General features: G+C 44.5%; 1 protein-coding gene across 1 annotated transcript in view; it reads right to left on the bottom strand.

Moving 5' to 3' along the window:
- The window catches only part of Tet (Ten-Eleven Translocation (TET) family protein), a 443,099-nt gene extending 429,704 nt beyond the window's left edge, over positions 1–13,395 (bottom strand). Inside the window, exon 1 of the mRNA XM_071683245.1 lies at positions 13,292–13,395. The gene's annotated coding sequence lies outside the window, so the exon portion shown is untranslated. The remainder of the gene's footprint in view (positions 1–13,291) is intronic.
- Between the last annotated feature and the right edge of the window lie 13,453 nt (positions 13,396–26,848).

Below are 26,848 nucleotides of genomic sequence, written 5' to 3'. Positions count from 1 at the left end.
GTGTGTGTGTGTGTGTGTGTGTGTGTGTGTGTGTGTGTGTGTGTGTCATTCCTTCAATAACTCCACGGGCGGGTGATGCACTGGATGAAGTCATCCTCCGCCATCATTACCTCTGCGGTCGAGAGGAGAACCCATTTGGCCCGCACATCGAACTGTGTCGTTAAAGGCTTCTTTCATCAGAAGACAGCTGCCGTAAAACGCTGCGACACCCACCACCACAAGAACGCTGCGACACCCACCACCACAAGAACGCTGCGACACCCACCACCACAAGAACGCTGCGACACCCACCACCACAAGAACGCTGCGACACCCACCACCACAAGAACGCTGCGACACACACCCACCACTACAAGAACGCTGCGACACACACCACCACAAGAACGCGCATGCTAACGGGAAATGAGGTTGTGAAACCAACAGGAGAAGGATACGCGGTTTCATACCCATGCCATTACAGACAAAGATGAAGACATTTCGTTGGAGGAGGGTTACACCACCACTGGCGTTACTATATAATCATATACGCAAATGTGTAGAAGAAAAAAAAAAAGCCGCCAGTAATCATACGCTCACAAACAGACGTCGCACACGTAAAGAAAGAGCGTTTTCCCTAAACCCCCCCGAAGCCAACATCCAATACTGACGTCAAAATAAATCACGAGGTGGATATTACAAGACCTTAAATACCATGCCCAACAGAGTCTGACCCACATAAAATATGAACGACCATGGAGGAGGGGCAAAAAAAGAGAGAGAAAAAAAAAAGACGAAAAAGAACTCTATATCGTGTGTGGTTAAGATCCGAACCTCTCTCCAGAGGATAATTGAAGGGTTCAAATGACACCGAAGTGACCGATTGCAACGGTGGACAGCCAAATCCAAATCAGGTATGGAGATAATGTCTGGGGGAACGTGAATACATAATAATCAGACAAGTCCATTACATGCCTACCTGATGATCATGATGATGATCATAGTGATGAGGATTCGAAACAAGTGAGGTGCTCGATCCTACTCTTTTGGGGTTAAATGATACGTATCCCAAGGTCCATAGACGCGTAAATATCATATAGATGTATATAGATATATAGATATGACAAAAACACACACACACACACGCTGCAATCACGAGTGACGGCTCATGCTTCGGGAATTGAATTTGTATTTCATCATTCTTGACGGGCTAATATCAGCCAAGGGCGCGTAAAACTAAACTGATGGGCAAAAGGCAACGGAAAACCTGACAACTTGCAATTGATATAGACCACCATCTCATATCTTTTTTTTTTTACCTTAATCCTGACGATGAGGCTGTCTGGTAAGATAATATATATATTTGGGCAAAATTTTGGGCCTTTCTGATCCTCAAGACGTCGACAGCGGCGAATACAAACAAGGTAATAACAGGACTAGGAGGCCACCAACTTCGAGAGGAACTTTAGTGTGTGTGTGTGTGTGAGAGAGAGAGAGAGAGAGAGAGAGAGAGACTGTGACAGCGATGGATCGGCGGATTCGCCAAAGCTCCGACGACGACCCCCAATATACACGTAGGTGCACGGGACGTGAGTGTGAGGCAGGGAGACATCACCTGGAGACAACAGGACGCAAACGGATAATACTTGGTTACACCGTCACACACACACACACACACACACACACGCTCGTAACTCGGTGTAGGAAAGTCCAAGGTGACGGTAGACGGTACTGTCTACGTACTTTTCCCCATCTCCACAAAGCTCACTGGAGCCCATGCGGAACGCGATCATCCACGCAAACTGACTGTCTACGCCAGACACAGACATACGTCAATAAGAGGGAAAAAATGAACAGAGTGGAAAACCATTTCACCTGCTCTCATTCACCTTCTCCGGGCGTGTAGGAAAAAAGAAATTAATATGAATAGTCCTAAACCTAATATTCCAAAATATGAAGGACAAATACGTGATCTTACAATACATCACCTTGTCGCACAACCTCGTCAGCCAGCGAACAACGGTGTAAATAAGAGACATCGTTAGCAAAAATGAATAAAGAGACCATAATACCCGAGAAGAAAAAACTGAACTACCTTGAAGCGAAGAGAAATACATCCATCGCTTAAAGACTTCCTTAAGGAAAGGTGAATTTAACGAGGGATTTTCTCCCATCGCTTGACAAAAACTATCATCCTTACAAGACACTTAAAGAGGAACAATCCACCCCCTCAGCACTTTCAAGAAGGACCTTCTTATCTTTAACATCCTTGAGAAAGACATAATCTTAGTTTTGGGGACGCTTAAAAGCCGCATATACCTTCCCTCCAGCGCCTAAGAGAAATATACCCTCTCCCTTATGTGCCTTAAAAGAGAAATACAAATCTCCTTAAAATACTAGAAATGGGAACAATCTCAACCCAAACCCTTAAAAAAAGAAATTTTGACAGTGTACGATAAAATATTCTGACCTTCTGTGTCAAGTCTATATATCTTCTTCAGACCTTCGGTGTCAAGTCTATCTATCTTCTTCTGACTTTGTGTCAAGTCTATCTCTTCTGATCTTCTATGTCAAGTCTATCTATCTTCTGACCTTCTGTGTCAAGTATATCTATCTTCTGACCTTCTGTGTCAAGTCTATCTATCTTCAGCACCTTATATCTACAGCAAACAATTCGTCTTCACAGCCCGGGGTCAGCATCGGTAGTAAATCGTCTACCGTTATACGCAAGGTGTACGCAAGGTGATCTACGCAGCGTAAGGTGGTGTACTGACAGCATGCGGTGAGGAATGCGCAAGCTGTGGAACCTGAGTGTATGTGGTCTATGATCTGCCGTGAGATATACAGATTAGGGGAAACTGCGGCATGACATGTGATGCATGAGAGGGGCATAGGTATACTCCATGGTCGTATACCATGGTGTACCCCCAAGTATACCCCGCCACAGCAATATAAGTGATTGGAAGGGTATGGTCAAGGGACATGAAGTGACACTGGTGAGGTATGTCCGTAATAACTCGTGCAGTATGATTACGGTTATGGTCCCACCGTGTCGTGTGGTATAACCAAGCATATTCCCAGTATGTTAAGTAGCGTAAGCGCGGTCGATGGAGAGTCGTATATTGAGGAATGAGAAAGTATACCCACGATCATACCGAAATATGTCTCCGTGGTTTGATCTGCAAGGGGCAATGCTTACCGTATATATATATATATATATATATATATATATATATATATATATATATATATATATATATATATATATATATCGTATTTCTCACAACAAGAGAACAATGAAAAAAACAAGTGCAAACCAATGCCGAGGCAGCATCAGAGTATCATGGTCAATTGAGGCTTTAAGAAGGTTCAACTTGCATCTTTAAGGAGTTGAATACTTTAAGATGTACTCACGCAAGGGGGGGATGATACTACTTCTACACCACCTGCATGCACGGACCCGACACCTACCAAACCCCTTGGAATCCTACCCACTTATGCAGAAATCCATGATCATCCGAGGTCGACTTCGTCTTTCTCCTCCTCCTCCCCACCTTCCTAAAAGAACAGAAAAATAACTATACGCATCAATTTCCTGATGATTATTTCGCAATACGCATACGCCAATGTGATGTGATGACGCGCCGATATAATGATCAAGTCATGAGTGAATAACTCATAAACGTAACGTATCTCATCTAACTTTTCTTGCTCAGCTGCTTGGGTGGGGGAGAGAGTGTGAGGAGCGAGGAGGGAGGACGCCGGTGTAATGGAGTTAATAAAGACGCCACCCTGAGCTGAACTCCTACGCGAAGTTTTCCCCCACATTAAGGATTTACAGAACAAAAAAAAAAAAAAGACAGACACACACACAGATCCACTCCCACCCCTTCGACAAGGTCACCTTAACCGTGTCTTTGCTATAATGATCATCTGTCCTTGATGAGTGTGGCACTACCACACTCGACCCAAGGACTTCCACGAAGGGCTAAAGTGTTGATCTTTCTTTTTTTTTCTCTCCTACAAGCTTCATCGCACCGACGAAGCTCCCTCCCCTCGAGATCTCTGCGAAGAATACATGATTCGAAGTGTCCACCAACGACCACAGGTCGAAACGAATCTCTGAAACAGTTCGTCTTCGTTGTATCTTGATAGCATCTTTATCAGCATGGGTCAATATGTCTTTCATATAATGCCGAACATGTAGTATTCTTTGTGTGTATATATATATATATATATATATATATATATATATATATATATATATATATATATATATATATATATATATATATCACCGGACTCCGACTGCTCGAGGTTACGACACGAGTGAAGGGTCACTCCTGATTACAAGTCTCGATTCACTCCAAAGAAATCCATACGTTCCCTGCTACTGGGAGATAAGGACAGCTTCACGGAGAGAGAGAGAGAGAGAGAGAGAGAGAGAGAGAGAGAGAGAGAGAGAGAGAGAGAGTATGCGTACCTAACGACGACCAGGTATCGCCGTGAGGTAGGGCTGGCGCGTAGCACCCTACCGCCGCATGTCTTGCTTATTCTTGGATAACTCTTTTTGTCTTCACTCAACCCCCGCAGGGAGGACCCCCTGTGCTGATCATCACATGTCTTGCTCACTTGCTCATGTCGTTTCTCGACGGCTATACCTCCTGTGGAGCAGCTGTTGTCTACGTGAAGGGGGTGTGGTCATGTGTTTCCAGCAAGGAGTCGAATCTTCTACTGAAGTCTTCTGCTGGGAGGTGTTCGCGTTGTTCTGCGTCTGGGACTTGGCCTCGTAAGCGTTCCAGCACTCACGCTGGATAATCTGAGATCGTGTGGTGTTATCTATGATCACATTTCTCATTATTCCACTCGAGTCGATCAATGATTCTGTGTCTACCCCTTTGCCGATCTGCGGCTCCTAGGTTTAAAAATGAACTCTTTCGTACCTTCCATTTGTCGCCAAGCGCATATATATTACTATATCTCTTGACGTCTTTCAGGATTACAGACTTCAGGTTCTTCCAGCATTTTCTTGGTAGTTCATATACTTCAGTCGAATGAGTCTACTTGTAAAGTGTTCCTGTAGTCTCCGTTAATTTCAGCATGCTTAAATGGCCATCATACTATGCAATAGTATTGAATTTTTACTTCTTACATACATATCAGAACATTTCTAAAGTGAGTTTTTTCTGTCTCTTGTTGCGAAAGTTCTTCGTATCATACCACTCATTACGGGCCTTAATAGCGCCATCTTCTCAACGTGTTCCTGAAAGTCATGTAAATTTTTTAAGTCAACAATAATCCTCAAATCCATGACGTTAACTACAACGTCTTATCCCTTCTCCTGCGGCGATTCTGTACGCAGGCGCAGAAAAGAAAAGCCATCAATCGTCCCATGACTTACTCTGTCCAAATTTCTCTTCTTCGAATTCCAACAGGGGGGCTCTGTCATCCATATCTATGTAGTATCTAGACCTCTTCTTCTCCTTAATCGACTTGGGTCCTCTTCATTCTCCACAGTCTGACTCACTCTCGTGTCATCTACAAACCATCTGACTAACTTCTCTGCAAACCATCTGGCGAACTTCTCTCTGCAAACCATCTGGCGAACTTCTCTCTGCAAACCACCTAACTAACTTCTCTCTGTAAACCATCTGACTATTTTCTCTCTGCAAACCATCTGACTAACTTCTCTCTGCAAACCATCTGGCTAACTTCTCTCAGCAAACCATCTGACTAACTTCTCTCCTCTCTTCTATCCTTAGAGTAATATAACTAACCCCGATCCTTGGGACGCCCCGAAAACACATCTTCACTAAATAAATTCTCATTCGCAACTGCTCTGAACCTTCAGTTCATTATAGATTTTTCGATCCCTATCTTTTCCTGAATTCTCTTTGATATATCATCTTGCCCATTGCTATCTATCTATCTATCTATCTATCTATGGACGTTTAATCGAATCACCTACAACAAAGTGCTGAAAATATTGAGAAAATTCATACAATAATAATACATGGGTTTATGCAAAGAAGGCATGTGAGACACAACCTTCAGAAATATCAATCAATAAATGATAACGCACCAGCCTTTTAGTTATCGATAATTTCGACGGTGGTTGTGGTTGGGGCTATTCCTGTGGCGATCCCTACGCGCCCCCATAGGTGTGGCTGTGGCTACCAAACCATTAACTCGGGGACAAGTGACCTCAGACTGCAGGATATATTATTGAAGAGGAGGAAGGTGCAGTCAAAGTGTGTGTGTGTGTGTGTGTGTGTGTGTGTGTGTGTGTGTACCTCGTTCGAACCCCTCGAAGCTCTCTTAAGAAATCATGTCTCATTAAAGAGGGCTTGATTCGTCTTATTTCATTCGTTGTCATGGATATAAGTTCGTGGGCCAGCGGTGAACCCTGAATGAGACGAAGTGCTCTTTTTCTCTTTAAGACGACCGTGTTAACGTACGGGATGATCTACCAGTTAAGAGTGGTGCGAGGCCGTGCATTCTACTAGATACGTGTGAGAAAAGACGCGATAAATGTACCGCTTCAAGTCGAAGAATAACAGTATTTGCGTCTCCTTAGTTCCACAGTGTTTGATGAAGTAATATATATATATATATATATATATATATATATATATATATATATATATATATATATATATATATATCATCCACATTTTCCTCACCCTCACCATTGATGGATGTGACAGCCACGATATCCACATAAGCTGAACTAATTTGTCCAGGTCCAGTAGACCTTGCTATGACCAGAGGCTAAGATACACACACACGAGGAATTATAGTGAGGAAGACCAGACTGCTCCGTGGGGTCATTATGAGAGCGGGAGAAACACAGTGCGACTGTAAATGCCTTTCCTCTCTGAAACACGTCTATGCAATCTTTACCCTCTACCACGCAAACCTGTGCGTTTATGGTGTCTTCCACGGCCACGAAAGGACCCGATAGTCTGCTGCCAATCTAAATTCCTCTGTATTACTGGTGTGGGCAAACAAACATTACGTTTCCGTAATACGGAATAGCTTTTTTGATCGCTAAGTTTCCCGAAAGATTCAACTCGATTTGGACAAAATTTTTAGGGTCTTTTCTGAGACAAACGTAAAATGTTTAATACGTGAAAATTGACGACTAACATCAAATGACTATTTTTATGTCTTTATTCTGCAACATTTTGCTAAAGATGTCTTCGATTACTAGTTATATGAAACGCAATCCTAGTGCAATGCTTTTGTAGAATGATATTAGTTAATAGAAACCTTACCACACAGACATAAAAGTTGAAGACAGATTAATTCTCTCTCTAATGCAAACTGTTTTGAAGAAAGATTAATTCTCTCTAATGCAAACTGTTTTGAAGAAAGATCAATTCTCTCTAATGTAAACTGTTTTGAAGAAAGATTAATTCTTTCTAATGGAAACTGTTTTGAAGAAACATAAATTCTCTCTAATGTAAACTGTTTTGAAGAAGATTAATTCTTTCTAATGCAAACTTTTTTGAAGAAAGATTAATTCTCTCTAATGCAAACTATTTTGAAGAAACATCAATTCTCTTTTATGCAAACTATTTCCACCGCATTTTGAGACGAAGAAATATCCATGAAATCTCAAAAACCCTTGTCGATGGCAGGACTGTTGAAAATACAAGTTAATATGATATATATTGTTTTCTTGTTTAAATAAAATCACATCAGACCCATAATTGCAAGTTAGAGGACCTTGAATTCGCCAACGTGTGACTTTCGAAGTCGCATTTTTATCTGAGTAATACATACAAACACACACACACACACACACACACACACACACACATATATATATATATATATATATATATATATATATATATATATCTGGTGTTGCCGGACTCCGCCTGCCTGTGGGGTGTCACCTTCGGCGAGGCTGCGTTATCGAATACTGACGAAGAACCTCCTGCTCCGAACGAGTCCACCCTTTCCCTGCCACTGAAGGTAGCGCAGCCTAGGAAGCTTGCAGGAGCACCAGGGAAAAATGAACATTAGGTCCTGCAGTAAACACCAAGCCCCTCTCACGAACGAGGTCCTGGGGAAAAACTGTGAGTAATATGTAAATAATATACGCCATTATTACTGAGTGAGGAAGGAACGTCTTTACCCTGTGAGCCAATATGATGCTCTCGTCTGGCGCCCTTGATACACCACAGGAGAGTGAGTACTTGGGCGTGACAGTGGCGTACATCGGTACACTTCCTACCTACACGGCTGTGGACATGGTCTTACAACCCCAGGACCGCTTGCGAGAGTGGCTCCCGTCGCTCTGAGGCTGCGTGCGCTCCACGCAGGAGCAGGGGAAGGTGGGTGGGAATGCCCTGGACGGTAAGGCCATCCTTGGTCCACGAACAGCCTCGTCGAAGGTGACGATTCCTCCAGCGAAGGAGGAGTACGGGAACATCTCTGATAGTACACACACATACGTACGTTATATACACACACAAAGTAAACTTCGATGTTTTATGCAGTGATATATATATATGTATACATGCATATCATCCACATTTTCCTCACCCTCACCATTGATGGATGTGACAGCCACGATATCCACATAAGCTGAACTAATTTGTCCAGGTCCAGTAGACCTTGCTATGACCAGAGGCTAAGATACACACACACACACACACGAGGAATTATCGCAAGCAAGACCAGACTGCTCCGTGGTGGGGTCATTACGAGAGCAGGAGAAATACAGTGCCATTTGTAAACACTATTTTGACTACCATAGCATTATCATCATCATCTTCAATCTCATACTTTCTCTAAGATTCAAAAACACACGAATACCTACCTATTCCAGGATAGATTGCCCTGGAAAAAGATCACCTTTACTCTGTTCAACTTCGGCTCTCATGTTTTGGAATAAATACCTGCATATGATATATACATGTTGGAAAGGATCACAATTTTGCGCGTGATCAAGATATTCCTATGAGTCCACAGGGACTCATAGGAATATATATATATATATATATATATATATATATATATATATATATATATATATATATATATATATATATATAAACTTTCAAAACAATTCTAAAAATACCCTGAAAAACACCTCATTAGTCAGTAATTACATCATCATAAAAACATCACAACTACACTTCGCACTTTCCCGGTGTCAGAGGATTAATGTGAAACTTAAAATACATGAAAGTAACTTGGAAAAAAAAAATAAGGATTTTCTATGAGAATCAACAGACAATTGTGACAGTGTGTCTGAAAACATACTTTCAAACACAGCAATGAACGCCCTGGTTGATGCCACCACACAACTACAGGTATGGAATATGAAGCTGCTGAGGCAAGAAGTTACTCGTGAATAAAACTTTATTCATCTGGAAAGCACACACACACACACACACAGCTCAGGACTAAGAGGCTACGCAAGACACACACACACACACACACACACACACAGCTCAGGACTAAGAGGCTACGCAAGACACACACACACACACACACACACACACATACAGCTCAGGACTAAGAGGCTACGCAAGACACACACACACACACACACACACATACAGCTCAGGACTAAGAGGCTACGCAAGACACACACACACACACACACACACACAGCTCAGGACTAAGAGGCTACGCAAGACACACACACACACACACACACACACACATACAGCTCAGGACTAAGAGGCTACGCAAGACACACACACACATACACACACACACACACAGCTCAGGACTAAGAGGCTACGCAAGACACACACACACACATAGAGCAAATCTAACACCGACACACGATTACAGCTTGGATAACAAACCACACGACATACGTAATTCTGAAACTAATACTTAAGATACCCTGGTCCGAGGTGTGTGTGTGTGGTGTGTGTGTGTGTGTGTGTGTGTGTGTGTGTGTGCGAGAAACACAGCAAATCTGCGACTTCAACTTCGAGAAGCTCCTTGTACCTAGGATCCCCTTGGAGAGAGAGAGAGGGGCACGGGGGACTACATCCCCAGCTCTCTCTCTCTCTCTCTCCCTCTCTCTCTCTCTCTCTCTCTCTCTCTCTCTCTCTCTCTCTCTCTCTCTCCACCACCCCGTCCCCAATGCAAGAGCCCCAGTGGCTGCAAGAGTGCGCTACGCTCAGCAGCAGGGACAGGACACACTCCTTCAGACAAATCAGTTCCTTCACGAAACTGTATTGTGTCAACTGAACACGGCACATCCTTCCTCAAAGGTGACTTTTCACACTCTGGCGGAGTTCGTTAACGCCTACACACACACACACACACACACATATATATATATATATATATATATATATATATATATATATATATATATATATATATATATATATATATATATATTTCATATTTATTTTGCTGTGGCTCCAAGGCTGCGCCACTTCCAGAAGTGAAATGATGAACCCTTTGGAGTGAAAATGTCTTTGACGGGACTGCACTCCCAGTAATACAGCTTCACAGATGGTGGCTTTTCACCCCAGCAGGTGGAGTCCGGTAACACCAAGCCTCGAGATGTACGAGTCAGTTTTAAGGTAGAAGCTAAAATGGGTTTGGTTCGATGATTCTGAGGTGCAAGCTGTTTAGAACGTAACACTCTGAGAATCAAGCGATGGTCGACAGGGTCGCCAATTCTTAGGCTGGCACGGGTTCCTTGCCTCAGTACAAGTACAGTTACACAGGTCTGAGAAGGAGGTACCACAGGGTTCAATGGCTTTGAGCCGCACGCTGCTCAAAATGTAAGGCCTGTGAGGGCCCCTGTTCCTTAAGTGTGCACGGCCTTTAGAGTATACATGTGGCTCAAAAACTGTGAAGCTGTGAGACCTTGGACCTCAGACTACACCTGGAAATGGATCCAAGGCATCCAGATCAACTTGGCTATGGATCCTGAAATTCCAGACCAACCTGGCTTCAGATCCTGGATTTTCAGACCAACCTGGCTTTAGATCCTGAATTTTCAGGCCAACCTGGCTTCAGATCCTGGATTTCCAAACCAACCTGGCTTCAGATCCTGGATTTCCAGACCAACCTGGCTTTAGATCCTGGATTTCCAGACCAACCTAGGTATAGATCCTAGACTTCCAGGCCAACCTGGCTTTGGATTTTAGACTTCCAGGCCAACCTGATTATGAATCCTAGACTTTCAAACCAATCTGGTTATGGATCCCATAATTCCAGGCCAACCTAGCTATGGGTCCTAGACTTCCATGCCATCCTAGCTATCGCTCCTAGACTTCCAAACCAACCTGGCTATGGATCCTAGACTTCCAGAATCAATCCAGCAATGGATTCCATAATTCCAGGCCAAGCTGGCTATGGATCCTAGACTTCCGAGGCTTACATGAAGACAGATAGTTGGTTGTTTGGATGGCTATTTGGGCTTTAACCCAATCACCTACCAGGGTCATTAAGGTCGTTAAGGTCAAGGTATAACCACAACCTAAAAAAAAAGGGGGGGGGGGAGGGGGAAATTCTCTAGCACAGGTTTTCAGGGCAAAATATAATTTGCAGGCCACCTACACTCTATGGATCCTACACTTCTTGGTTCTGGATTTCGAGACTCGTATGTCTTTGGATCCAAGACCCGAAACTCGTAAGGCTCAGAGTATGAGGCATGAAGATTCACAAGGCTCAGAGTATGAGGCATGAAGATCACAAGGCTCAGAGTATGAGGCTTGAAGACTCACGAGACTCAGAGTATGAGGCTTGAAGACTCACAAGGCTCAGAGTATGAGGCATGATGACCTACAAGACTCACAAGGCTCAGAGTATGAGGCATGAAGACTCACAAGGCTCAGAGTATGAGGCATGAAGACTCACAAGGCTCAGAGTATGAGGCTTCAGGACTCACAAGGCTTAGAATATGAGCCATCAAGACATGCAAGCGGGAGGATAGGAGACGTCACAATTAACATGACACCAAATCTGAAGCTTCGAGACCTGCGTGACTCTTTTTCGAATCACCCTAAGAGCCACATGACTCTAAATATATCTTGAAAATGAGTGACAAAAAATATGTTTTTGATTATCAAAAGCTTCGAGACACACGATTTCAATGACATCCCAAACCCATGAGTTCCTGTATCTCGGGCACTGAAGCCCACGTGTTGGCTCTGAGACCCACGTGATGTTGGATCTACAGAGGTCTACGATCCACGTGGTGTTCGATCTAGAGCTCGAAGATCCACGTAGTGTTCTATCCAGAGCCTTGGGATCCACATGCCGTTGGATCTAGCTAGGGCTCTAGGACGCACGTGGTGTCGAACTTAAGAGATCCAGGATTCCACGTGTTGTTGGATCTTGGGCTCTCAGACCCACGTGGTCTTGGGCACCTGGAGATCAATGATTCACGTGGTGTGGGCGGCATCTAAGACCCACGTGGCGTTAGACCCAGAACTCTAACATCCACGTGTTGGCCTTAGTGCTTTACGATTCACGTGTTAGCGCCAGGGCTCTGAGAACCACGTGGTGATTTATCTAAAGGATTGGAGACTCACGTGGTGTTAGCTCTAGAATTCTAAAACTAATGTGACAGTTTGATCTAAAGTTCTAAAGCCCATGTGGTGTTAGATTTAGAGCCGTAAGACCCACGTGGTGTTCGATCTAAGGGACTCTACAACGCACGTGGTGTTCGATCTCGGGGCTCGAAAGACCCACGTGGCGTTGGACACAGAGATCCGAGACCCACGTGGAGTCGAACCCACAGCTTCGAGAAACACGTAGCTTTGAACCTACTGCTCCGACACTCACACCACGTGGTCCACGTGGTACCGGATCTGGGACTCGCAGACGCACACGTGGTCTTCTTCCAAAACCTATGCAGCGATGAAGGCTTCGATCCTCGGTGAATCAACCATGCGATCCTCTCGAGACACCGAATCTTCTCGGGATTCGGTGCCTCATGCAGGTATCGAATCAGTGATCTCGAGATACGAAGCTTCGGCACACGGAGTATCGAAGCATGCTAGGCTTACGAACTAATGTTTGGACAACCAATGGATGCATGCAAAATTATAACCAGTGGTGTGTTTTTCCCCACCGAGAAAGAAATCTACGTAAATAATCATTGAATAATCATGCATTCAAAAAAAGTCTAAAAGCATTCCACTTAGGAGGAAGTACTGACATGCCACCAAGAAGCAACAATCATTACTCACAAAAAAACCAAGTCCACAAACATGGGACGAAGACGAGCACCTATACACATGGCAAATATGTCTCAAATACATATATATACCCACACACACACACACATACACACACACACACAGTGCCTTACCTGACGTGCAAAAACAAACGCAAGCTTCCTCAGGTTTTGGTCAGAGGAGGAGGGAAACTGCAGGCCCTGCCTCCCCTTGGAAAACGAATCTCCTTCACTCCACGCCTTCAGCACGCGCGCACCCACACACACACATACACAGACCGACCGCCTCAAGCCGCAGGAACCACTGCCTCAGGGGGAAAGGGCCCAAGTGATGACGGGGCAACTCAGGCTTTTGGGACAAATATCGTCACAGACCTTCAGCCTGTTCAATAGGCTATGGGGATCTGAGGGAGGCGCGCGACGGCAGAGCCCGGCTGCGACTCAGCTGATCAGGGCGATGGGCGGGCGAGAGCCACGGTTGCCAACGTGTGCTACCGTCCTCAACCCACCTGTAAACTCGTCGTGCCGCCGTACCTCTCGCTATCTGCGATAAGCGGCGAATGCTTGGCGAACGCGTACGACGTCGTGCCCGAAAATAGTCATCCGACTCTTTTCTCGGTATTTTTGTCCCTGTTTCGCGCCCGGCCGGCCGCTCTCTGGCCCCCCCACCCCACCCACCATCCCCCTAGCCACCACCATGAGCCAAGGCTGCCAACCTCACCTGCGAAAACGCGGAAGTTCCATTCTTCCATTAGCAAATCCGTACAAACTTGCTCACCGATGCCGGACCTCCGGAACTTATAATACGCTGGAGAACCGTAGCTTTAGGCTTGGCGCCGATACGTGCCACGACAAGACGTGGCATCAAGACGCGTGAACCCTAAATACGGATTCCTTAATTCGGGTGATAGACACCGAAGACGATCCGACGTCTTTCGAAGGTTCAGAAGAAAAGGTTCGAGATTCGGTCTGTTCCGAAACAGTGAATTAGTAAGCTTCACCGACCTGAAAACTTGCAAAGCGCATGAGAGTTAATCACAGATAATTACGTGTACGACCTTGGCTATAACTTACAAATATTTTCCTAAATATAAACTTGAACCACGGATCTCGGTACGTAAAATTCCCTAAGAGGAAGATCGTTTCCTGCTAACGAGGGGCAAACGGTATCCCTGTAAACGTTTACGGTAAACTACCCCCTCAGACAGGTCCGCTGGTTTCTGCATGAATCGTAAACCCCAATTGCGCGGCAAATTACGTCCCTAACTGTCATTAAAGAAATGGAAGCTAACCGACGAGGACCCGAGGTTATAAGTGGATGATTCTGTGCCACTGTCATCCATACTGGATGATTCTGTGCCATTGTCATCCATACTGGATGATTATGTGCTACTGTCATCCCTACTGGATGATTCTGTGCCACTGTCATCCCTACTGGATGATTCTGTGCCACTGTCATCCCTACTGGATGATTCTGTGCCACTGTCATCCCTACTGGATGATTCTGTGCCACTGTCATCCCTACTGGATGATTTTGTGCCACTGTCATCCCTACTGGATGATTCTGTGCCATTGTCATCCATAGTGGATGATTCTGTGCCACTGTCATCCATACTGGATGATTCTGTGCCACTGTCATCCATACTGGATGATTCTGTGCCACTGTCATCGGTATTGAATGATTCTGTGCCACTGTCATCCATACTGGATGATTCTGTGCCACTCATCCATACTGGATGATTCTGTGCCACTGTCATCCATACTGGATGATTCTGTGCCACTGTCATCCGTATTGAATGATTCTGTGCCACTGTCATCCATAGTGGATGATTCTGTGCCACTGTCATCCATAGTGGATGATTCTGTGCCACTGTCATCCCTACTGGATGATCATCTCTACACAGATTTGTAAAAGTCCACAGACGCTATACAAAGTCTTGTGGCACAGATAAACTTCGCTTCCTCGCTTAAACATCTGGGTCTTCTGCACCGGGGGAGACCCAGCGTGTTTACAGTGACTGTAAGAAGGGTGGAAGATTCCACAGGTCCACAGGTTCATCCTTACAGTTGACCCCCTTTTTGCACGACGATGGTACGACCTCTGAACACGACGGTACGACGAGCATAAACTGCACGACCTCCGATCACGGCCGTACGACTAACACGACAGTATGACCGTTTGGATAAGCTTGTGCCGCCGTCTGACCTCAAGGGTCTGGTTAAAAGACCAGACCATCATTCCCAGCTGTCGCACCGTCGTGTCCAGCTGTCACATCGTTACGCGTCGCACCGTCGTGTCCAGCTGTCACATCGTTACGCGTCGCACAGTCGTGTCCAGCTGTCACATCGTTACACGTCGCAACGTCGTGTCCAGCTGTCATACCGTTACACGTCGCACCGTCGTGTCCAGCTGTCACATCGTTACACGTCGTGTCCAGCTGTCACATCGTTACACTTGAAGACCTTCACATAAATGGCTTCCCAGCACACCCGCTGGTGTGACGGACACATACACACAACGATGGTTCAGTCGACGAACGCTGGAAACAGGGCGACGTTCCCCCAGTAAGTGAGATTACGGTAATACAAGCAGACACAACTCATACAGTTCGTGGTGTACTGATGATGCAACTGTACTAGTGGGTGTTACCGGACTCTGCCCGCTCGAGGTAACCCGGCGAGGGATAAGTCAACCTCTGGCGAGGCTGTACCGTCGGGACGACAGCCTCGCCCAAGAAGTCACTACAAAGGCACCTACATTTCCCTGCTATAGCATGCAGCGCAGCGTTGAGCTGCAGGAAGGGGGCCTTTGGAAAAAGGTCTTGGGTAACACAAGGACCTTTTCGTAGAAACTGGTCCTAGGGTGATAATAAATGAACAAAATAAACTACAATCATGTGTATATAACTTTTCACAAAAGGCTTTTGCCAAGCGTTCTTAAAATACGCCCCACAGAGCTTTCGCATCATAATAACAGAATCCCAAGATCCATTAAGTTTCTCAACAAACGGAAGCTTTTTGTGGACCGAAACTTAAAAGATATAGAATCTTACGAAATAAAATCGAGAGAGTCACTAAGTTGAACCCGTATATTTTATTTCCAGAAGCTTCACGGAGGGCAAAAATGAGAACACAGTCGTGGAAACTTGAGGAAACGCTCATGTCATACCTCGTCTGCTGTCTCCAGGACTGACGTAACATGAGGTCAATCTTGAATTTCGCAAGTCTTTCTGTACCAATATCAGACCACACGAGACTCACTCTACACTCTCTCTCTCTCAGTCTGAAGTCTGATGGACATGCCAGAACTGGATGCGACTTGTGGTTTTTGTTAATCACGGTAAAAGTACACCCACATAACGCAAAGCACTGTTACCTGTCTGTGTCACTGCGTCAACTCTATAATGATTCAAAGATGACAGTCAAAATACCTGAAGCTTCCCTGGAGTAGGCTAGCGAGGGGATGGTCGGTGGGAAGTCTGCTTTGCAAGTAGATTTTTGAAGCCAAAAACTGTATCATTTAATGAGGGCACTAACTCAATGGGTGACATGCTGTTAGTCAAAAAATAGCAGCAGTAACTTAAAATCAGCGATATAATTATCAAAAGAGTTTATGTATTTAACTATCTATCTATTTATCGATCTATCTATCTATATATATATATATATATATATATATATATATATATATATATATATATATATATGAGATATAGGAGAAAGAATTCTACCCACGATAATACATCACATATCTACTTGCAACACAAGCCCAGATATATATATATATATACATATATATATATATATATATATATATATATATATATATATATATATATATATATATATATATATATATATATTTCTATGGCATGACAATCCTACGCATCATTGCCGGCATCTCTCGTTCACAAGACATGACGAAGAACGCTGCCCTCACTCACCCACAGCACCAACTCCAGAAGCCATCCACCACAAACCCCCGGTCGTGTGAAAGCAGCCACCAGTAAACCTAAGATGATGTTGTATCACCGACCTAAAACTCAGTCCAGTCTAACCAGGCCACACTTTCACTTCATTCGACCGTTAAGAAAAAAAGATAAAAATAGCTCTTATCATCTTCTAATATCTAATATTTGACGAAATGTCTCATTCTGAAATACTGTCTGTCCTCTACAGCTATTTACGATAATAAGGTCAAATATAGTCGTCACACGATCAGGGAAGGTTTAAACACATACAATGTGGAGGTGACATTTTTCTGGTCATATGAGCAGCTGCCACACGAAAACATTACAGGAAACTCGACATAAATTACGACAAACCAAGAGCATGAAACGCATCGGTTTTCATATCAGAAAAATTTCCGACCCACTTTGACTGAAAAAAAATTGATGTCTTAGATAATGATACAGATCAAAACATGTGAATTGATAGATTAATCCTCACAACTGATTGAAAAGAGAGTCCCTCTTTCTAAAGATATCTGAAGGTCACGAATGCGTACGGTCGAATGGTCGGGACGTGGCGCTCCGGAGGAGGGGTGGGGGGGTGTGGCGGGGGTGTCAATCTCCCGTTTGTAAAATGACCGAAAACTTCGGTAACCTCACGTAAAGGCGCCCCCGAGGCGTTTACCACAACGCGCCCCGTGTTCACGTCGACGATGCTGACCAGGAAAACCCTATGGAAGACGATATAAAAAAGAGAGACGATAAGGATAATCTCTACATGTATTTCACACCATCGCAAGTCGTCTTACAATCACATCAGAACGGACGACACCCTCCCTTTGGCGACGTGCTCACATACCGTCAACCATCAACCTACCTCCTCCTCCCTCCCAAGTCTAGCCTCTCACTCTCTCTCTCTCTCTCTCTCTCTCTCTCTCTCTCTCTCTCTCTCTCTCTCTCTCTCTCTCTCTCCCCGCGACGTCTTCGAAGCGCGGAGTGCCGCAGCTCAGCTGCCTCGTCTGGAAAATGTCGACGCACGAAGGCAATTCGCTGCAGGACGTTACGCCGTCTTCGTGAAGGGAGCAACGCGACTATCTGCCGGCGAATTCCTGGGTCGAGCGACTCTCTCCCACAGGCAGCACTAACCTTCGGCGAGCGACCAGTTCACGTGCTTAAGACGAGTCTTCTCAAGTGAAGTGGTTGTGAGGCAAAGGATTTTTCTCACCGGTAATCTACTCCTGCAAACCCAATTAGATCCAACATGGCAACCAACCGAAGTGTACATTTTATATATATATATATATATATATATATATATATATATATATATATATATATATATATATATATATATATATATACACACACACACACATATATATATATATATATATATATATATATATATATATATATATATATATATATATATATATTCATTCATTTATTTATTTATTTTGCTTTGTCGCTGTCTCCCGCGTTAACTAGGTATACATGTGTATATATATATATATATATATATATATATACTTAAATCACACACACACACACACACACACACACACACACACACACACACACAAGTAAAAGTCCAGAATCGTGATCTTCGTTAGACATATAAAGATGAAAGTCATTCCTTTAAGTATATACATATTCAGACGAGTTAGTTATTGGAAACAAACCAGTCTGTGGCTTACCTGATTAGAGTGATAAGACTTCATGCTCAAATCACCTTTTCATACAGGTGTGTTCGCTTCAGGTGAAGAATACCGACTCTACTTTTCAGCTAAATATGTTTTGAAGCTGTACTGCAACACGTCATACGTAGGCTGGAGATTATTAAGCAAGGTGCTTATTCAATGATACGTATGAACTAATCAGATGTCAACTATGCCTGCCTCTGCCGATGAACTATTTGTGCTGTGTGTGCTTCACCTGCACAATGACAGACAACGTTTCGTCTACGTATGTTAAATATAGTACTAAGAATTAGAAAGCTGAGCAGCTAAAATCCCACGAGGAAAAAAAGAAATTAATTGAAAATTCTACTAGACAACCAAACACACTATTTTCAAGAAACCTCTCTTTCTATTCTTTTTAGTATGCGTTTGCACCAATTCAAAAGATATATATAATTCTATTTCTACCCTAATTATCCTTTCTGTGAAGCGCAGATCAAATAATTCACATACACTTATATAGTCTTCTGTCATGAACGGGAATCGCTTCAAGATGATCTTCAACACAGATGTTAAAAAAAGACACGAGTTGTAAAATATTCTCAGACATCACCACCGCGAAACGAACATGAGGCATGAATAACAATTCACCCATCACGATTCCTCTCTAGCATCCACAAACACAACTGCAACATTAACTACGACTTGCGTACAACACATGGTGGGTCATGATTAACCCCCCGTGGGATGTAAGAAAACCTAGCGGCCGCCACTCAACCATCGAAATTGATGACGACCAACATAACATCAGCCTCAGTGGTCCACCAGAAGGTACACGCTGGACCTAAACCACTGTCGGCGCGTCGTCTCCCCCCCTGGCTCACACTGGGGGCAAGGGTATCGTCGTCTGGCTCCAGCATAATGATCCCATGGCTTAGGCGTGCACACGCGAGCGATCTACGTGGTCGACATCCCGAATGATCGCCACTCATCAATCCTCCAACGCAAAAACCTAACAGTCGCCCTGTGAAAACCACCAGGGCACAGTCGTCTCTCCGACCCGTAAGTAATTCTCAGAATTTTAATACCTCCAAGGCTGTGAGCGTTTCAGCCTCCCGGCACCTTCTCGAGGTAATTCTTGAGCAGAGGCTGGAAGGCATTCGTTCCCCGTGGTATACACGCCTGGAAATTGCCAGTCCGAAAAGATTAACTGTAAGACAATCGGATCAAAAAAAAAAAATAATGCCCCCCCCTTTACAAAGACACAAAACATTGACCATGTGATGGTCTACGCTATTCTTAGAGCAGGGTGTTGGCGGCCTGTGCTGTGGTACCATGTATCAAAGATATCGTGTGTGTGTGTGTGTGTGTGTGTGTGTGTGTGTGTGTGTGTGTGTGTAGAGAAGGAGAAAGACATGATGTTCTCTCGCTCTGCCCATTGCAAAGGCCACAGCGTTAACCTGGTCAGGCGATGAGGAAGAGTGTGTACGGGCAGCGAGGCCTTATACAAACTCCCAACAGTTCACTAGCGAAGCGCCAATGGAATCCCTAACCAACGACATGTCCTTCCCGTTCTTAAGTGCCAAAAACCAGAACTCACCAAGACGTTACCAACCGCGGCAGTCCAGCGAGGCCCTCTGTGCCACATGGTCTGAGGAAAAGTAGACCCCCATATAGCACTGTCACACAGTAGAATCTTATCCTCTCCCCTGCGTCGCCTCCTGCTCCACAGCCGAACGAAGACGTGACCACCTTTCCCCGTCTGCCTAACCCATACACTCGCGGGGGGACACCTCACATACAAACTGGGTCTTAGCGAACTCCATCCACCCACCCCACCCCTCCCAAAATACTCTGAGAATAGCCTCACTACACTCCACAATCGAACATTCGGACGCCCCCGCTCAATGTTGCACCGACCCCTGTGTTACGGCGAGTGACTAAGAAATAAACACATCGCCGCCAGGCGTGTACGTCGGCAGGAAGACACGGGCGTCCAAGCGGCACCGGGACTGAAAAATACAAAAAGAGGAATGTGTAGGTCAGGGGGGGGGGCATACGTCTGAAATATCCATCACAGCCACAGTGTCCGCTACACCCCTCAGGGTCGTATTGGCCAGGGGCATGACACATTCATGGGGTCTGACCTCTAAATATCGGCGGCGTATACGACCTGGCCTGGCCTGGCAGGTAGTGGTGTAACGAAGCGGTTCTTTATTAAATATCCGCTGCCTCGAGCGGATGTGGGTGACAGCCACGCCGGCAGCAGCGTCCGGTGACGATGGCCGCAGGCCGACGAGGGAGGGGGGCGGCGTTGGGTCACGCCCTGGGCGCCGAGGTCGTGTTCGCAGTCCCCTAAGAAGAAGGACAATCCTCCCCCATCCTCCTCACGCCTCTGCCCAGGGGAGACGTAAACCCCCCGTCACTCACCAGCGCCATGCATGAGCCATGATGTGGTTTCAATAATGACATGCAGGAGGCAGGATACGAATCCCAGGAAGGTGATTCCAGGTTCCAGGGTGCAGGAGGCAGGATACGGATCCCAGGAAGGTAATTCCAGGTTCCAGGGTATGTTATGAATATCCCCTCTCTCGTGCCTGTGGCTCTGTCTTCTTTCCTGTAGCGTTACTTACCGTCTTCTCACTGTCTCATTTTCCTGTGATATTCCCCATCGGAATATTTTCCCTCCTCGGATATTCTCCCTGGTGAATCTTTCGTGTCGTGTCCAAGCACCTTACCTAGCCCGAGTGAGGCGAGGAAACAGACTCCATGACGAACACAAAGTTCACTCGAGCACCACAACGCTCGCGTAATATCTCATGATCCACCACCAGTCATCTTTTCTCCTCATCCACCTCAGCTACGGCGAGAGAGAGAGAGAGAGAGAGAGAGAGAGAGAGAGAGAGAGAGAGAGAGAGAGAGAGAGAGAGAGAATGTAAAGAGCTTCGGAGCATGTATAAAACCATGCCTCATTCTTTTTTTTTCTCAAACCCGCAAGAGAGGCCAGCCAGCCAGCCAAGAGCTTTGTACCCAATACGCAAATCAGACCATTTATACTCCAGGACAACTTAGAGAGCTGAGATTACCACCGACAGCTAACGGTGAGCAGGAAAAAAACATGAAAAACAAAAACAAAAACAAATATATATATATATATATATATATATATATATATATATATATATATATATATATATATATATATATATATATATATATATATATATATTCCTATGAGTCCATGGGGAAAATGAAACACGATAGTTCCCAAGTGCACTTTCGTGTAATAATCACATCATCGGGGGAGACATAACAAGAGAAATATAAGTCAGTTGATATACATCGAAGAGACGAAGCTAGGACGCCATTTAGTAAACATGTGATTGCCCAAAATATACAAAACACAAATATATATATATATATATATATATATATATATATATATATATATATATATATATATATATATATATATATATCTTTTTTTTCCCAGCCAGTGCCTACATATAGCTAGTTATGCCCTGCAGCGCGATAACAGATGCACCAGTGAATATTATGGCTGTATTAATTTGAACGATCATATTGCAAGCGTATGCAAAATGAGCATCAGAATAATTTAAACGCAAATTAATTCACGCTGTGTGTATATTCCCCCCCTCACCCCCCACTTTATGCATGAGTGTATGCGTGCAATCATGCACGTACATGTGTACGCCTATGGTATGCATGATACACAATAAACTTTGTCGGAGTATGTATGCGATGCATGTATTAGTTCTGGCAGTATCTGTCAAATGATTATGGGCACTGCTGTGCACATCACCGTTTTATTGTGTGTGTGTGTGTGTGTGTGTGTGTGTGTGTGTGTGTGTGTGTGTGTGTGTGTGTGTGTGTGTGTGAGTTTCACTGCACACAGAGAAACACATGTGATGCGTCTTTCAACGCTGCAACACACCCATTTCGAGCCAACAACCTAAAGCCAAAGTACGTCACTTTTGCCCCCCCTCAAATCCACACAAATACGTTCCCCATTTTCACGACCTCCCATGAAATTGCATTTCAACACGTAGAGGAAGGAAACCCAGTCCTGAGGAACCCTGACGAAGATCTGGGCGAAGAACCCCTCTGGCAGTACTTGATAATGTGAGGCCACTCAAGAGGCCTTATGGGAAACCAGGAGAGTTACATGTCGTATGGGGTAAACTGACTGTAAATGGCAGTATTGGAGGTACGACAGAAGTAGTGAAGTGGTCGTAGGAGCAGCAGCTGTGGTGGTAGACCCCGGCAACCTGCATCCAAGTGGCGAAAAATCAGGAAAGTTGGAGGCACTGATGGTGTCAAGGGGGTATGAACAAGGAAACGCTGGTAGCGGTGGCAGAGCAGAAGGACGAGAGTTCGTGGTGGCTGACCAGAGGTGTGGGTGATGGCAGAGTCGTGAACCACACACACACACACATACGTCCTGTGTGGCGGGTGGCGCCAGGTCTGATGGCGTGACACACACACACACACACACACACACACACACACACACACACACACGTCAACATTCCTCTAGATAAAAACTGGCCCAAAGTAATATAAAAAACAGACGAAGGAAGTTTTTCCTCCACATCAGCTTGGGAAAAAGACAGACTAAAGACCACTTCCAATGAACGTGGCTAACAGGCATATTTTCTTTATAGCTTTTATTTTTTTCAATTTCTTTTCTTTTTTTTTAAAAAAAAAAAACGTCCTCAGCCATATGAGCGAACAACAATGTGGCGGCGAAAAAAGTTATGGGAAATCAATTTCTTTTCAACTCCCACCGCCGTTTCATCTTTTCCAATACCACACTGGGCCATAGGTAGGCGTAGAGAGAGAGAAAAAAAGTCCCTACAAAGTATGTGGTATGAGCTAAGGGCCACCGATTCCAAAAAGACATTCCACACGCTTTGTTCTGCATTACATATACCTGGAGTGCGATCTTCACTGTGGGGTCTCCAGATATGGAGGAAAGGGAGAGTAATGCCAGCTTAACTGCTTCAAAAAAAAAAAAAAATAGTTGCAGAAGTAGTATAGCAGCAGTATTAGTAGTATAGTGGTAGTAGTAGTAGTAATAATAATAGTAGTAGCAGTAGTTGTAGCAATTGCAGTAGTAGCAATAGTAGTAATTGTAATAGTAGTAGTAATTGTAGTAGTAGTAGTAACTGTAGTAGTAGCAGTAGTAGTAATTGTAGAAGTAATAGCAGCAGCAGCAGTAGTGGTAGAAGTAATTGTAGTAGTAGCAGTAGTAGTAGTAGTAATTGAAATAGTAGTAGTAGTAGTAGTAGTAGTAGTAGTAGTAGTAGTAGTAGTACGTGAGGGCGAGGACCGTGACGCACGAGATGAGAGAGAGAGCGACTGACGCCGCTACCACACCTCAAGGGCGGCGTGCTCCTCCGGCAGTCCTGACGTGCACCCAGGCGCCGGAGTCTCCTCCACCTGTGCCACGATGGGCTGGGATGACACGGGAACCACACGATGGGGTCGCTACTGCGTTGCGGAACTCCCTTTGCGTCACGAGCTCAAAAAACTGCAAACCTTGGTCTGGGGTCAGCCCAACGACGATTCGAGGTCAGTCCCAAGTGGTTTACGGTCAAATCACGGCTGGTCACGTACGCGAGGCACAAGGGAAAGACGGATAACCCGCTCTTGATCATCAAATACAAAATGGGATTTTTCGTGCATCCGACCCATCCAGTAGTCTTCAGTGAGCGCTCCTCAACATGAGCCATAGACTACGCTATCTACACGAATGCGAAAGACGTGAAACATACCATGTTATATTATCATATACCATACTAACATATGATTCATCGTGCTAAAAGACGTGAAACATACCAAGTTATATTATCATATACTATACTAACATATCATGCGATTCATCATACTAAAAGACGTGAAACATACCATGTTATATTATCATATACCATTCTAACATATCATGATTCATCATACTATTATATCAAGAATATTACATGGTCTAACATATATGGTACTACAAAAATCAAGACGTGAATTCATGGGTAGAAATACATATTCTTTAGAATCTAACATATATATATATATATATATATATATATATATATATATATATATATATATATATATATATATATATATATATTAGAATGAGAGAAAGGTGTTACCGGACTCTGCCCGTCCTAGGTTACACCGCGAGTGAAAAGTCGCCTTTAGCGAGGCTGTATCACTCTTAAGGGGCCGATTATCTCTCTGAAACTGGCTGTAGCGCAGCCTTGGAACTAGTTGCATGAGCTCCGGGAGAGGCATCTTTGGGCAGTTATGAATAAATACATAAATATATACAATCCGCAGAAGGCACCTCTCCCAGGTGTGTAAAAGACGGATACGTGCAGGGCAGAAGGAAACCTTGTGTGCGTCCTTGTCAGGTGCTGCTCAAGCCAAAATATCTCACACAGGAGGACGGAAGATCCAAGAAATGAAAGCCCGACGAAGATTGAGGAGCTCGGCAGTAATGTACCTTGCCAACATGACGAGACTGAAGGAGCAAAAATAAGCACACGAGATATCTCTGCCTTTGAGTGTCGAGGATCTGAGACACAGGAATCATATCTTCAGTACAGGTGGACCATGTCTGTGTACCATGAAGCCTTGATCCTTCTGTCATTTGATCTTGCTCAAACACATCATCAAGACAGAACAGCTTCTACGTCTAACCGGAAAAATGTGTATGTGTGTGTGTGTGTGTGTGTGTGTGTGTGTGTGTGTGTGTGTGTGTGTGTGTGTGGTATGGGCAAAAGTTTCATTTGCGTCCAAGAAGGTGTTTCAGCTGTGCCTGCAAGCGTAAAACCAGTCGATGCATGTCACGCTTTGAAACATAAAAATCCACCACCACCAGGTTCTTACAAGTCTTGTGGCGATTCCCAATCACTAGTGGCCTGCCATCCCACACACACACACACACACACACACACAAACACACACACACACACACACACACACACACACGCACAATGAGAACGTGCTGTCAATAACGCCGAGACGAAATAAAAGACCCTCGCAGGTTTTCTGAGCCTAGTTGATGATGGTGGAAGGAGGCTGATCGAGGCGATAAAAATACGCCAAACAGTGGGAGACCACCACTACCGTGTGGGGAGGAATGTCCAGCTCGCACAGACGGGACGAGGAAATTGGAAAGTCCTCACGCGAGATGGCAGGAGGGATAAGGAAAGCCGTTCATAACCTGACGGGAGATGCTGAACGTGTGGACTAGATAAAACAAAAATTATACGACTCGAAAAAGAAGGCGAAAGAAAGAATGGACATCATGACGCGAGGGATCTACTGATAAGGGAGATAAGATCTAACACTACGCAAACGCTGACGTATGCAGATGGAAGGTCCCAAGGACCACGGAAGACAGACGGAAGACCCAAGAACAAGGAACGGAAATGGGGGGGGATGGGGAGTGCTTGGTGGCAGAATACCTGGACCTACGAGGGAAGGGGTTTTCAATATGGAATGAAAACGTAAGGCTGAGTGGGTACATAGTTCTCATCGAAGATATTCACACATGAAATACCTAAAACCAAGAACACAGACAGTATATCATGGACGGAAACAAGAACCGACAGGCAAAGAATAAATAGGAGCTTGAAGTACATTTTTGCTGTCGTATATATATATATATATATATATATATATATATATATATATATTTTCTTACGAGTAAGACAAGCCTCTACTGTTTCCAAGACTCGCATTATGAGACGGGGTTCAGCAGGACCGGCGGGCCATTGGACATCCCTGAAAGACCTGAATCTTACACAAATTTTGGCGAAAAAATCGTACCTTCGAATGTACAAAATTCTGGCATAATGCTTCCTTGCAGATGACCACGTAAGTACTGAAGAAAGCCTTAAGGTCGCCCCACGATTAAACCCCTGCCAACCAAACTTCAGTTAACATTACCCTTGTACGTACCAGACGGAACACGACAAGCGGTTGCAGCACTGATCAAGATCGACCTGATTAACAGGTATGACTACTTCTTACTGCGT

The sequence above is a fragment of the Panulirus ornatus genome, chromosome 36 (assembly GCF_036320965.1).
Source record: "Panulirus ornatus isolate Po-2019 chromosome 36, ASM3632096v1, whole genome shotgun sequence".
Classification (NCBI taxonomy): Eukaryota; Metazoa; Arthropoda; class Malacostraca; order Decapoda; family Palinuridae; genus Panulirus; species Panulirus ornatus.
The sequence above is the reverse complement of the archived record's forward strand: the minus strand, read 5'-3'. Positions and strand labels throughout refer to the sequence as shown.